This window comes from Corvus brachyrhynchos, unplaced genomic scaffold, assembly GCF_000691975.1.
Source record: "Corvus brachyrhynchos isolate BGI_N302 unplaced genomic scaffold, ASM69197v1 scaffold97, whole genome shotgun sequence".
Lineage (NCBI taxonomy): Eukaryota > Metazoa > Chordata > Aves > Passeriformes > Corvidae > Corvus > Corvus brachyrhynchos.
In genome coordinates this window covers 3,398,671-3,407,896 of record NW_008239758.1, presented here as the reverse complement: position 1 = coordinate 3,407,896, position 9,226 = coordinate 3,398,671, and positions in this window count along the sequence as shown.

The following is a 9,226-nucleotide window of genomic DNA, read 5'->3' as shown; positions in this document are numbered from 1 at the left end:
CGGGGCGGGATGGGGGATACCGGGTCGGGACAGGGACAGCGAGGCGGAACGGGGGACACCGGGGCGGGACGGGGCACAGCGGAGCGGGACGGGGCACCCCGGGGTGGGCAGGGGTGGAACAAGCGATTCCCCCGGGTTTGGGTTGGATACAAAGCGCGTGGCAGGGATAGTATTGAGGTTTGTGTGGCGCCTCCCTTCGCTGCCACGCGGGCTTTGAGGAGGCGACGCCTGGAACGTCTGGGTTTTAACAGAAGGGTGCAAATGAAAAAGGTGAAGTGAGCGTGGCGCCTGTGGCTCTCTGTAATGCCAGTTAAGTGTATTTCTGGTATAAAAAAGCTTAGGGATGTGTTGACTGCTACGCGAGGAAGGTAAGATGACGTGAAGCTTTTTGGCAGGTAAGTAATTCCGTGAAAACCAAAATAATTCTGTGTAGGCGCCTGCTCCAGCAACACATTTGCGCTCCCAGCTGGTGCTGTAGATCGCGGTCAGTCATGTCACCCTTAAAACAGGTAAAGTTATGTGTGAGCCTCAGAACTTCAGGCTTGTCACCTGCAGCACGGGCGAGGTTAGGAGTGGTGGCATCGAGACCTTCCCGCAGCAGAAATGGTGTCGGTGTCCCTGGTCCCCAGTTTGCCTTGTTCCCACAGCGCCGAAGTCTTTGCAGGGCTGACTAATTTCCACAACACTTAAGCCAATGTTTTTTAAATGGTCTCTAGTGCTGTGTATAAGAAATGGGTTTTTTATAGGACCCTTCAGAAAGCAATGGTTTTTTACAAGCTCTGCTAGAGATTCTATTGCTCGCAGGCACTAGCAAAGCATAGAGACTGATAATCAGGTAGATCACTTGAAACAAAATAGCCCAGCAACAGCAATAGCAGCATCCAGTTCTCCAAAAATATTAGAACAGAATAAGTGCCCTTTGTTTGATATAAACAGCAATAATTACAATCTGCTCTCCTGTGTGACCTACAGCAGGTGTGTATTGTCACTTGCAGAATAGGAAACGATGACCTCAATCCAAACAGCATAATGCAAACACCGTAGCCTGGATAGCTAGTTCTAAGCCAAACAAATTGTCATTGAGGCTAAAAAATAATATCTTTTTGCTTAAGTTTTCCCCATATAATCCCTCTCCTACCGACTGCCCTTTTGTAATGGGCAGAAGTAAGTAGGATTTTATTTCTTCTTCAGACATGTTTCATTTTGATCACTGGATATTGCAGTTTCAGGTGTGTCTACAGAGGATTTCATGCATAAAGTTAGTGAGATGATTCTTAATAAAAGGTACACACTTCTTTATTTTTGAGGCTCTAGTCTGCTGTTTCATGGGTGGCAGTTTTCATTAAAAGATCAAACTTAATATTAAACTTTTAATTATAGACTCAAGTCATCCATACAGTTAAGCATGTACATAATTTAGACATTATATATAAGTTCTGTTGAAGGCATGGGCCCCCTGTAATCCTTATAAGCAGTATCCTTCAGAAATTACAGTTTTGGTAAGGTGCTCTCATCAGCATATTTTGCATACAAAAACCCTTGCAGGGAATGGCAAACAATTACATACAGTATATATGTATACATTATGCTTTTGCTTTTGTTCTTTTTCATTACATGTATTTATGCCTGCTTTGGGTTATAACATCAAGAAGGAGGTCATGATCCAGGCAATATCCTAAGATCTCTTACAGATGTTATTCTGAAATTCAAACTGCATATAAAAAACCCCAAATGACAGATGATTTTTAAAGGAATAAAGGCACTCAAAAATTAGTGTTGTCACTGGGTAGACCTTTCAACACCCACTAAATGCCTCACATAGCACATACCTACAGACTAGGTGCCTGAGTACTTAAAAGGTCAAGCTCCAAGTGTTGTCAAGACGGAGAAATTGATAATCCACTCTTGCAATCTTTCTGCTCACTTCAAGGCTCTCTGAGTAATTAATGTGTTGTTTTTGTGTGAACACCATCTCATAATCAGCATCTCTGAAGTCTACTGCAGTGTGATAAAGCCTCGAAGGGTTTGCTTTTTTCCTGTGGATTTCATTATGTTAAATAATGTGCTGTTAGATTAAGTCTTATCTTCTAAATTTTAAACTAAGACGGTTTCCTTGTAGCCTATTGGAAATTAATTAAGCTTTTGTAGAATGGATCTTCCTGGCTGAACAAAGGAGTATGTGCTAAAACTAGCTAAGTCTTGTTTGCCTTGAAACAATGGAAAATGACAGTGGTTTTTATAGCTATTTAGCCTTGATAACTCTTGCTGTTCTGTCACAGGACTTTGTATTTGATATTTTGCCTACATCCCCAGCTTCTGGACTCATGTATTTTCATTATACTCCACTTTCATTTGAAAATTAATTTCTAGCCCTTCTTATTACAGACAGTTCTTGGGAAAGGAGGTAAGTCTGCTCTACAGGATAACCAGCCAGAACCAAGGGGCAAAAGGAAAATATTGTTCAAATTTTATTTGTTTAAAATCTTATATATTTTGCAATTTTCTGTTTCTTTAAGACTGTGTTCATTGCTCTGTCTCAGTGGAGCTTGACAGCTGTCACACTTTAAACAAAAAGTCAGCATGTGTCTCTCTGAGTAGCAAGAGAAAAGGAGAACTACATAATGTTTTGTGCATTTCTATATCTTTAAACAGGAGGAATTCTTTAGTGTTGATATCTACTTTGAGAAATCAGCTAAGAAACTAACATCACTTGTAATTGGGGCCTGTCAGATTGAGGGAATATTTGTCTACAAATGAATAAGCAGCAAAACCTCCATAGATGGTTATGGATCCTACTGGGGATTTTTAATAACAGAGTAATATATCAGAAAATGTTTTGGTGACAATTTCTCTTCAAAACTCTGATTTTTTTCCTTAGTTTGCTGAAACTACTGGGTGGTTTCCTGCCAGCCAATTTCCCTCTCCCCCCGTTCTTTTTAAATGTCTCAGTTACTGTGTAACTGAAAGCCTGGTTTGTTTGTACAACGAAACCTGATTTCCCCAGGTAATTTATTCTAGGAAATGGTGATGTCTGGCACAGCTAGGGAGAGCAAGACTTTGTGTTCTGGCTACAGCAGGTACAAAGGGCATGCGTGGCAGCCTTGTTATTGATTACACATAAAGGAAAGCTGTGTTTCTGTGGGCACGAGAGGCTGTAAGACCACCAGGGGACATCTGAGCGATAATGAGCTCCAAGTGTTTCCTCAATCGTTCATTGCACTGAGAGATAGGTAGGCAGAGATACTCTTTAGCCAATCTGCAGAAATATTGGGGGTTGTGCTCTTTCTCTAGGACCTCCTGTGCTCAGAAGATGAGTTGTCATCATGGGGTTTTATTCTTTTGGCTGGAAAGGATTATTGCCTAGATGAACCTCACTTCAATAACAAGTAAGACGGAGATACAACAGCTGCTGCTGACAAATGCCTCTGAAGCCCGTGCAGCTCTTCTGTCAGATCTCTGCTTTGCCTTTGCTGTTATACTGTACAGTATCACTGAGCTTCAGAGTGTCTTCCACACACCTCCATATGGTGTTGTAAAGTGAAGTCCATAAAGGAACAGACTGTGTGTTTCTAACAACTTCACTAAACTTAATACAAGAAATGCTTCCTTCCCGTAACAATGACCTTTAAATGTTAACTGGCTAAAAAAATAACATTGTCCTTTTTTAAAAAGGGGAAAATGCAATTCCTGGTGCTCGATTGTGTTACAGAATAACAATTTTGGTGCCGTGGGGCCCAATTCCTTTGCATTAAGCTTACAACAGTGTAATGCTTGATTAGAAGGAATTTATTCCTAATTTATGCCAGTATGAAAGAAGGCCTTTAATTTTCCTAAGAGCTACTTCTGTTGTCTGTCTTTTAAAATCCACAGTCACATTAAACTATATTTCTAGCATATTTTTATTAAAATCTGACTGTCATTTTTATATATTTATATACATATATACAAACTAAAAATCACTACATTTTAGCTGCCTTCTTTTATTTTCGCCTTTAAAACTGACTAAGCCAGCTGTGCCCTTTGGGGTCTATAAGAATGAATCATTTTTATTATTTTTTTCTCTCTTAGACAGTAATTACAGGGTAGTATGCTGTCTCTGGTTTTTAATATTATGGTGCCATTTTAATCCAAGGTGCAACACCATTAACTTCAGCAGAGTTACACTAGCAATGAATTTGTCCCCAGGAGGCTTTTCCGAATGTTCGGTTCTTTCCTCGTGATTACCCAGAGGAATGGAGAAGAAGAAGGCAAGACAGAGGACCCTTTGATAGGAGGAATGTAGTTCAAAGCAAAGTCTTGTTTCTGCCATTCATGGTGCTCCATATGTTCCTCATTTGGGGTGGAGGTGGGTTAGACCCCATGGGGCACACATGCTGGGGCTGGGGGGCAGGCAGAGGTTTTACACAGCACATCTGGTGCACAGGTTATGTTCTTTCCTAGATGTAGGTACTGTACAAATGGGAAGGAAAAAAAAAAAAGAGAAGAGAAAAAGTGGGAGGAATATTCAGATACTTTAAGTGTACTTACTTCTGTGGAGCTGCTTGAAAGTCAGAACATGGAGTAGCCAAACGCTTAGATATCAAACTCATCGTGATCGTCAGGCTGTCTCAACTCCAACTCAGATGCTTTTTAGATGTCAAGTAATTCTGCAAGTGGGGATGTGTGAATCAGTGCTACCATGGATTACCTATTGTTAAGACAGCTGAAAAATATAAAGAAGGTACTTGCAGAAGTTTCTAGCACTAGATTTTATTAATACTCAATTTTCTTTTACAGTTGGCTATTTAATTTTAGTTTTTCTCCTTTCTCTTGTCCATATCCAGTCTAAAACATTCAAATCCTCTGCAGTATGGAAACACCAACTTGTAAATTAAATACAAATTGCTAGCACCCAGCTGAGTTTGGAAGGGGAATTTAGAGTATTTCCTCTTTGCTGTCAGGGAGCAGAGAGGGACAGGAGCCAACAGCATGGCTGGCAGGATAGGGGCCCATCCCACAGCCCCTGAGCAGGGCTGGCCAGGGTTGGCAGCCAACGGAGCTCAGAGGGGGAGACAAGTTCACGGGGGATGAGACAAGTCCAAGGCAAGGCAGAAATTCAGGTCAGCATGTGGGTCACTGCCCAGATGAACAGGCACAGCAGGGCTGGATCTGCAGCCCAGCAGAGCTGGGCAGGGACTGAGGGCCCCCATGCCTGGGGCAGGGGGGCCCAGGGCTGGTCGTGGCAATTAAGTGCTGTCAGTACATTCAGGGCCCTGACATGCACATCTGGTAGCAATTGCTGCTGTGTTTAAATCAGAAACTCAGATCCTTGCAAGGCCCAGGATCTAGCAGGGGGAAGTGGTTATGCCTTTCAGCAAAGGTCTAGCATTTCTCCTGGGTTGGACACTTGATGCAGTTTGCCTGTTGCACTCCAATCAGTTGCCTCGGATACAAAGTCAAATATTCAACCTCTAAAGAGGATTCCATGGTCTCCTGTTTTACTCCCAGAGTCTTCTTCTCGGAAGGGTGACATGCCCTGGGCACTGGAGCATTGCCCTGAAGCTCCCATGTTCGCTCTGAAGCCCCGGTCTGAAACCTGCTGGCAGATGTGCCACAAAGCCTCTGCTCCCACCCATCCTTCCGCGTGTGTGTGCAGTGTGTGAGCACATGCTCAGGTTCTGCTAAAGGCACTGAAATAGAACAGCATTTCAGGGGTTTGTTCCCTGTCTAGGCTGAGGTCAGTGGAACTGGTCTAAGTAATGCTCCCTGTATCAGATGCTAAACATGGCTCTTCCCAGATGGCTTTACCAAGAAGCTGTTAGCACAGGAATTGTTCTCCCTTCCTTCTCTTGTCTTTGCATGTAAGGAGAGTTCCTGAATGTTTCTTGCAGTTCCTCTTCAGTTTAGGGGCCATTAGAGAAAGCAAGGGCTGAACTATGGGCCAGCTTTGTACTAACTCAAATTTAGTGTGCCTTTTTAGTGTTAAGTAACTGCTTTTAAAAGTTGCAAACCAGAATTTTCCAGATACACCAATCGGCATTGAGACCACACTGTGCTCCAGTGAAATGAAGTATAAGTGAATTAGCTGAGCTGCACAGAAGCCTGCAGGATTTTGCAAAGCTGGACTGAGCAGTCTGCTCCCTGTTGGGAGCAATCCTCTGTCCATCCCTGCGTTGTGCCTTGCCCTGCACAAAGCCTGGAAACTCTTTGGACAGGGACTGTCTTTCCAGTTTGTGTCTGTGCTGTGTGGCAGCTGGTGCTTTTCTGGGGGTCTGGGTCAACACTGCTCCGAGCAGTAATAACTCTCTCTCCTGTTACTAAATTAGGACTTGAGATCATTCTTTCCAGCAAACAAGGGTTCCTAATCTTTCAGGAGATTATGTGTTAGCTGCCACCCCTCTGCACCCCCATCTGCCCTCCCAGGGAGCTGTGCCTCAGATGTTGAGGCACAGCATCCCTGCCTCCCTTAGTTCTGCTGTAGTTCCTTCTCTGTCTTTGCCCCAGATTCCTGCAGCAGTTTCCTCTCCTGGAACCTTTTCACAGTGCTGCTGTTCCTGCAGCCCTCCTCACCCTCCCTGTTTCAGGTCTCCCTTTCCTCCTTTCTTGAGTTGTAGCTGTTTCTTCCCGATCCCCACTCCACCTGCAGAGCTGCGCTGTGAGGGCAATCAGCTGCTTGGCATGGCAGTGCCCAGCTGAACTTTCTGATGCTGGTGGGGAACTAGTGCAGAAGATCTTGCTGACTACTCAACAGTCTAAACTTAAAAAAATAGAGATATTATCATGGAAAACACATATTTCTGATGGAGCTTCTGATGGAGGTTCATTAAAAACAAGCTCAGAAAATCTCACATATAAATGAAAACCACATAGTAGTTCTTGGTGATATGCTGAATATGATTGTTTCTTATTATGCTACGGCTGCTCATTTTAGGAATAATGCACAGTTATTTTCTTGGCCTTAAATGGTAGTGTGGGGATATAACAAACCTCCCAAGTAAAAACTTTAATTAAAAAGCAAGCAGTAGCATCTGCAGCATATTGCAAGATAAGACTTCACTAACCTGAAAAACTAAGCACGATTCTAATTAAATCAGGAGAAAAAATGATGAACTAGATATACATTTTATTTAAGGATAGCAGTTATATAAGATATCAAAGATCTCATGGTTGCTATCTGATGGGAAATGTTGCTGCCAGATCTCACAGACTATTTCCAGGGAGTGAAATCCTTGTTCCACTGGTTCCAAGTACTGTTGTGATTTTGCATTCCGTGGGGTCAGGACTTTGCAGTGGCTCTCCGTTGGACGTGGGAGCCCCGTTGGTGCTGTTGAAAGCTGCAGATGATCCAGCCAGGAAGCAATGTGTTCCCATGGCACAAGGAACCAACACACGGCATGTGCTGCCACTCTTCCAGTGAGGCACCAATACAAACTCCTGACTATTTATGGTTATTTAAGGTCCCAGCACACCTTTTGAAAATTAAGTCTCTTAATCCCTCTATGCTGGCCAAGATCTATTTTAAGTTATGCCACTCAGCATTTCCTGTATTGTTCCAGATGGAGATAGTGTTGGCTATTGCATCTTGTTTCAAATTGCGTGCTGGGCTCCTCTGTTTTGGAACTGCTGATATTTTCCAGAAACACCGTGCTGCACTGATGTGTGAAGTGATCTCTGTGTATCCCTCCTTGTGTCACAGGAATGGAATGAGGATTAATCAATTATGATCAAATCATGATCCCAGTGAAGTCAAAAAAAGGGTTTCTTTCCATGGGTATTATGGGGGCCAGGGCTGGCTTCTGTGTGGATGCTGTTGCTTTGAGATGCCTGCATGTAAAAACAAAGGAAAATGCAAAGCATCACCTTGTTGAAGGTGTCTGTGTAGTGAGAATTCCTTTAGCTGGAGAGGAAAATGCATTTTAACAGCTGTTTCCTCAAGAGGTTAGTTACTTGTCACAGCAGGCGTTATTGTGCTCGAGGAAATTCTGGTCTGTTGAATGCGGCTTTAAGCATGTGGTGCTGGCTGGCGTCTGTGGCTTTGCATGTCCTGTGCATTCAGAAGATGCTTTGTTATGCTTCCAGGGCTGGCTCTTGCTCTTTTCCCAGAACAGCTTATGCTGTGCAATTGTATCTCAAAGCCATGTTCTTAAATCCAGCAACAGTTCAGCTTTAAATACTGGAAAAACATTGAATACTGAACAACAATAGCTGCAGGCTCTTCTCTATGACCAAGTGTTAATTATTTTGGTCAAACAAACAGGACCTAAAAAAGAGCAATTCTGGCTAGATTTCTCAGACACTGCAAAATATTTCTTGGTTAGATCTTCTGTCACATGCCACTTATGATGTCACATTTAAAACTGTAAATCTATTTACAAGTTGGACAAATGATATCACCGAAAAACATTTTTGCAGGATCACCTAACTTCTTCCATGCAAATATAATAATAGTACATCTCTCGTACAAATATAGGCAAGAGTGGTCATGAACTATTTTGGGAAAAGGGTACTCACCAGATGAACATAGAGTATTCAGTCAGACACAGAGGAGCAGAAGAACAGTAATAAATATTATTAAAGGTGGGTATGGATGAAGATTAGCTTATTCCTGTAGGAAAACTATCAAATTAAACTTAGAAAAATGTTGGTACATTCACAACATAAATCATGTGCTCTTCTGCAAAGAAACAGTAAATGAGAAATAGAGGATATGTGTCATCCATACTTTGTAGTGTTGACTTCATTTTCTCAAGTATGTAGAAAAGGTTTTGATGTGTGTATATTAATATTTCTCTGTTGGCTAAAGACTCGATCAAAACAAAACACAGCCTGAAAGGTGAAAAGCTCAACTTTTTTTTTCAGAGAATGATGAAAAATATAGCTTTTGTGGTGACAGATAGTTTTCTTCACAAATGAAAGTTACCCCTGTCTGTGAAAAACACTCACAGCTGATGTCCTGGGCCCTGCCAGCTTCCAGTCTCTGAGCCAGGTCTGGCTTCTCTGAAGTCAAGGTATTTTCCACGATTGGAGGAGAAAAACCTTGTGTTGTGGGGCTACTTGTGTCTTTATGAACTCAAGTGAATTGTTTGGGGTAGTCATCACTACACCTCAACCACCAGGTTTTGTAAGTAGGCTTGAAATCCCACATGGCTTCATTCCCACCTGGCACTGTTGGTGCTGTTCAGTCTTTTGAGAATTCCTCCAGGCAAAGGATCCTGATACCTCATCCCACAAGGAAATAGCTAAGCCT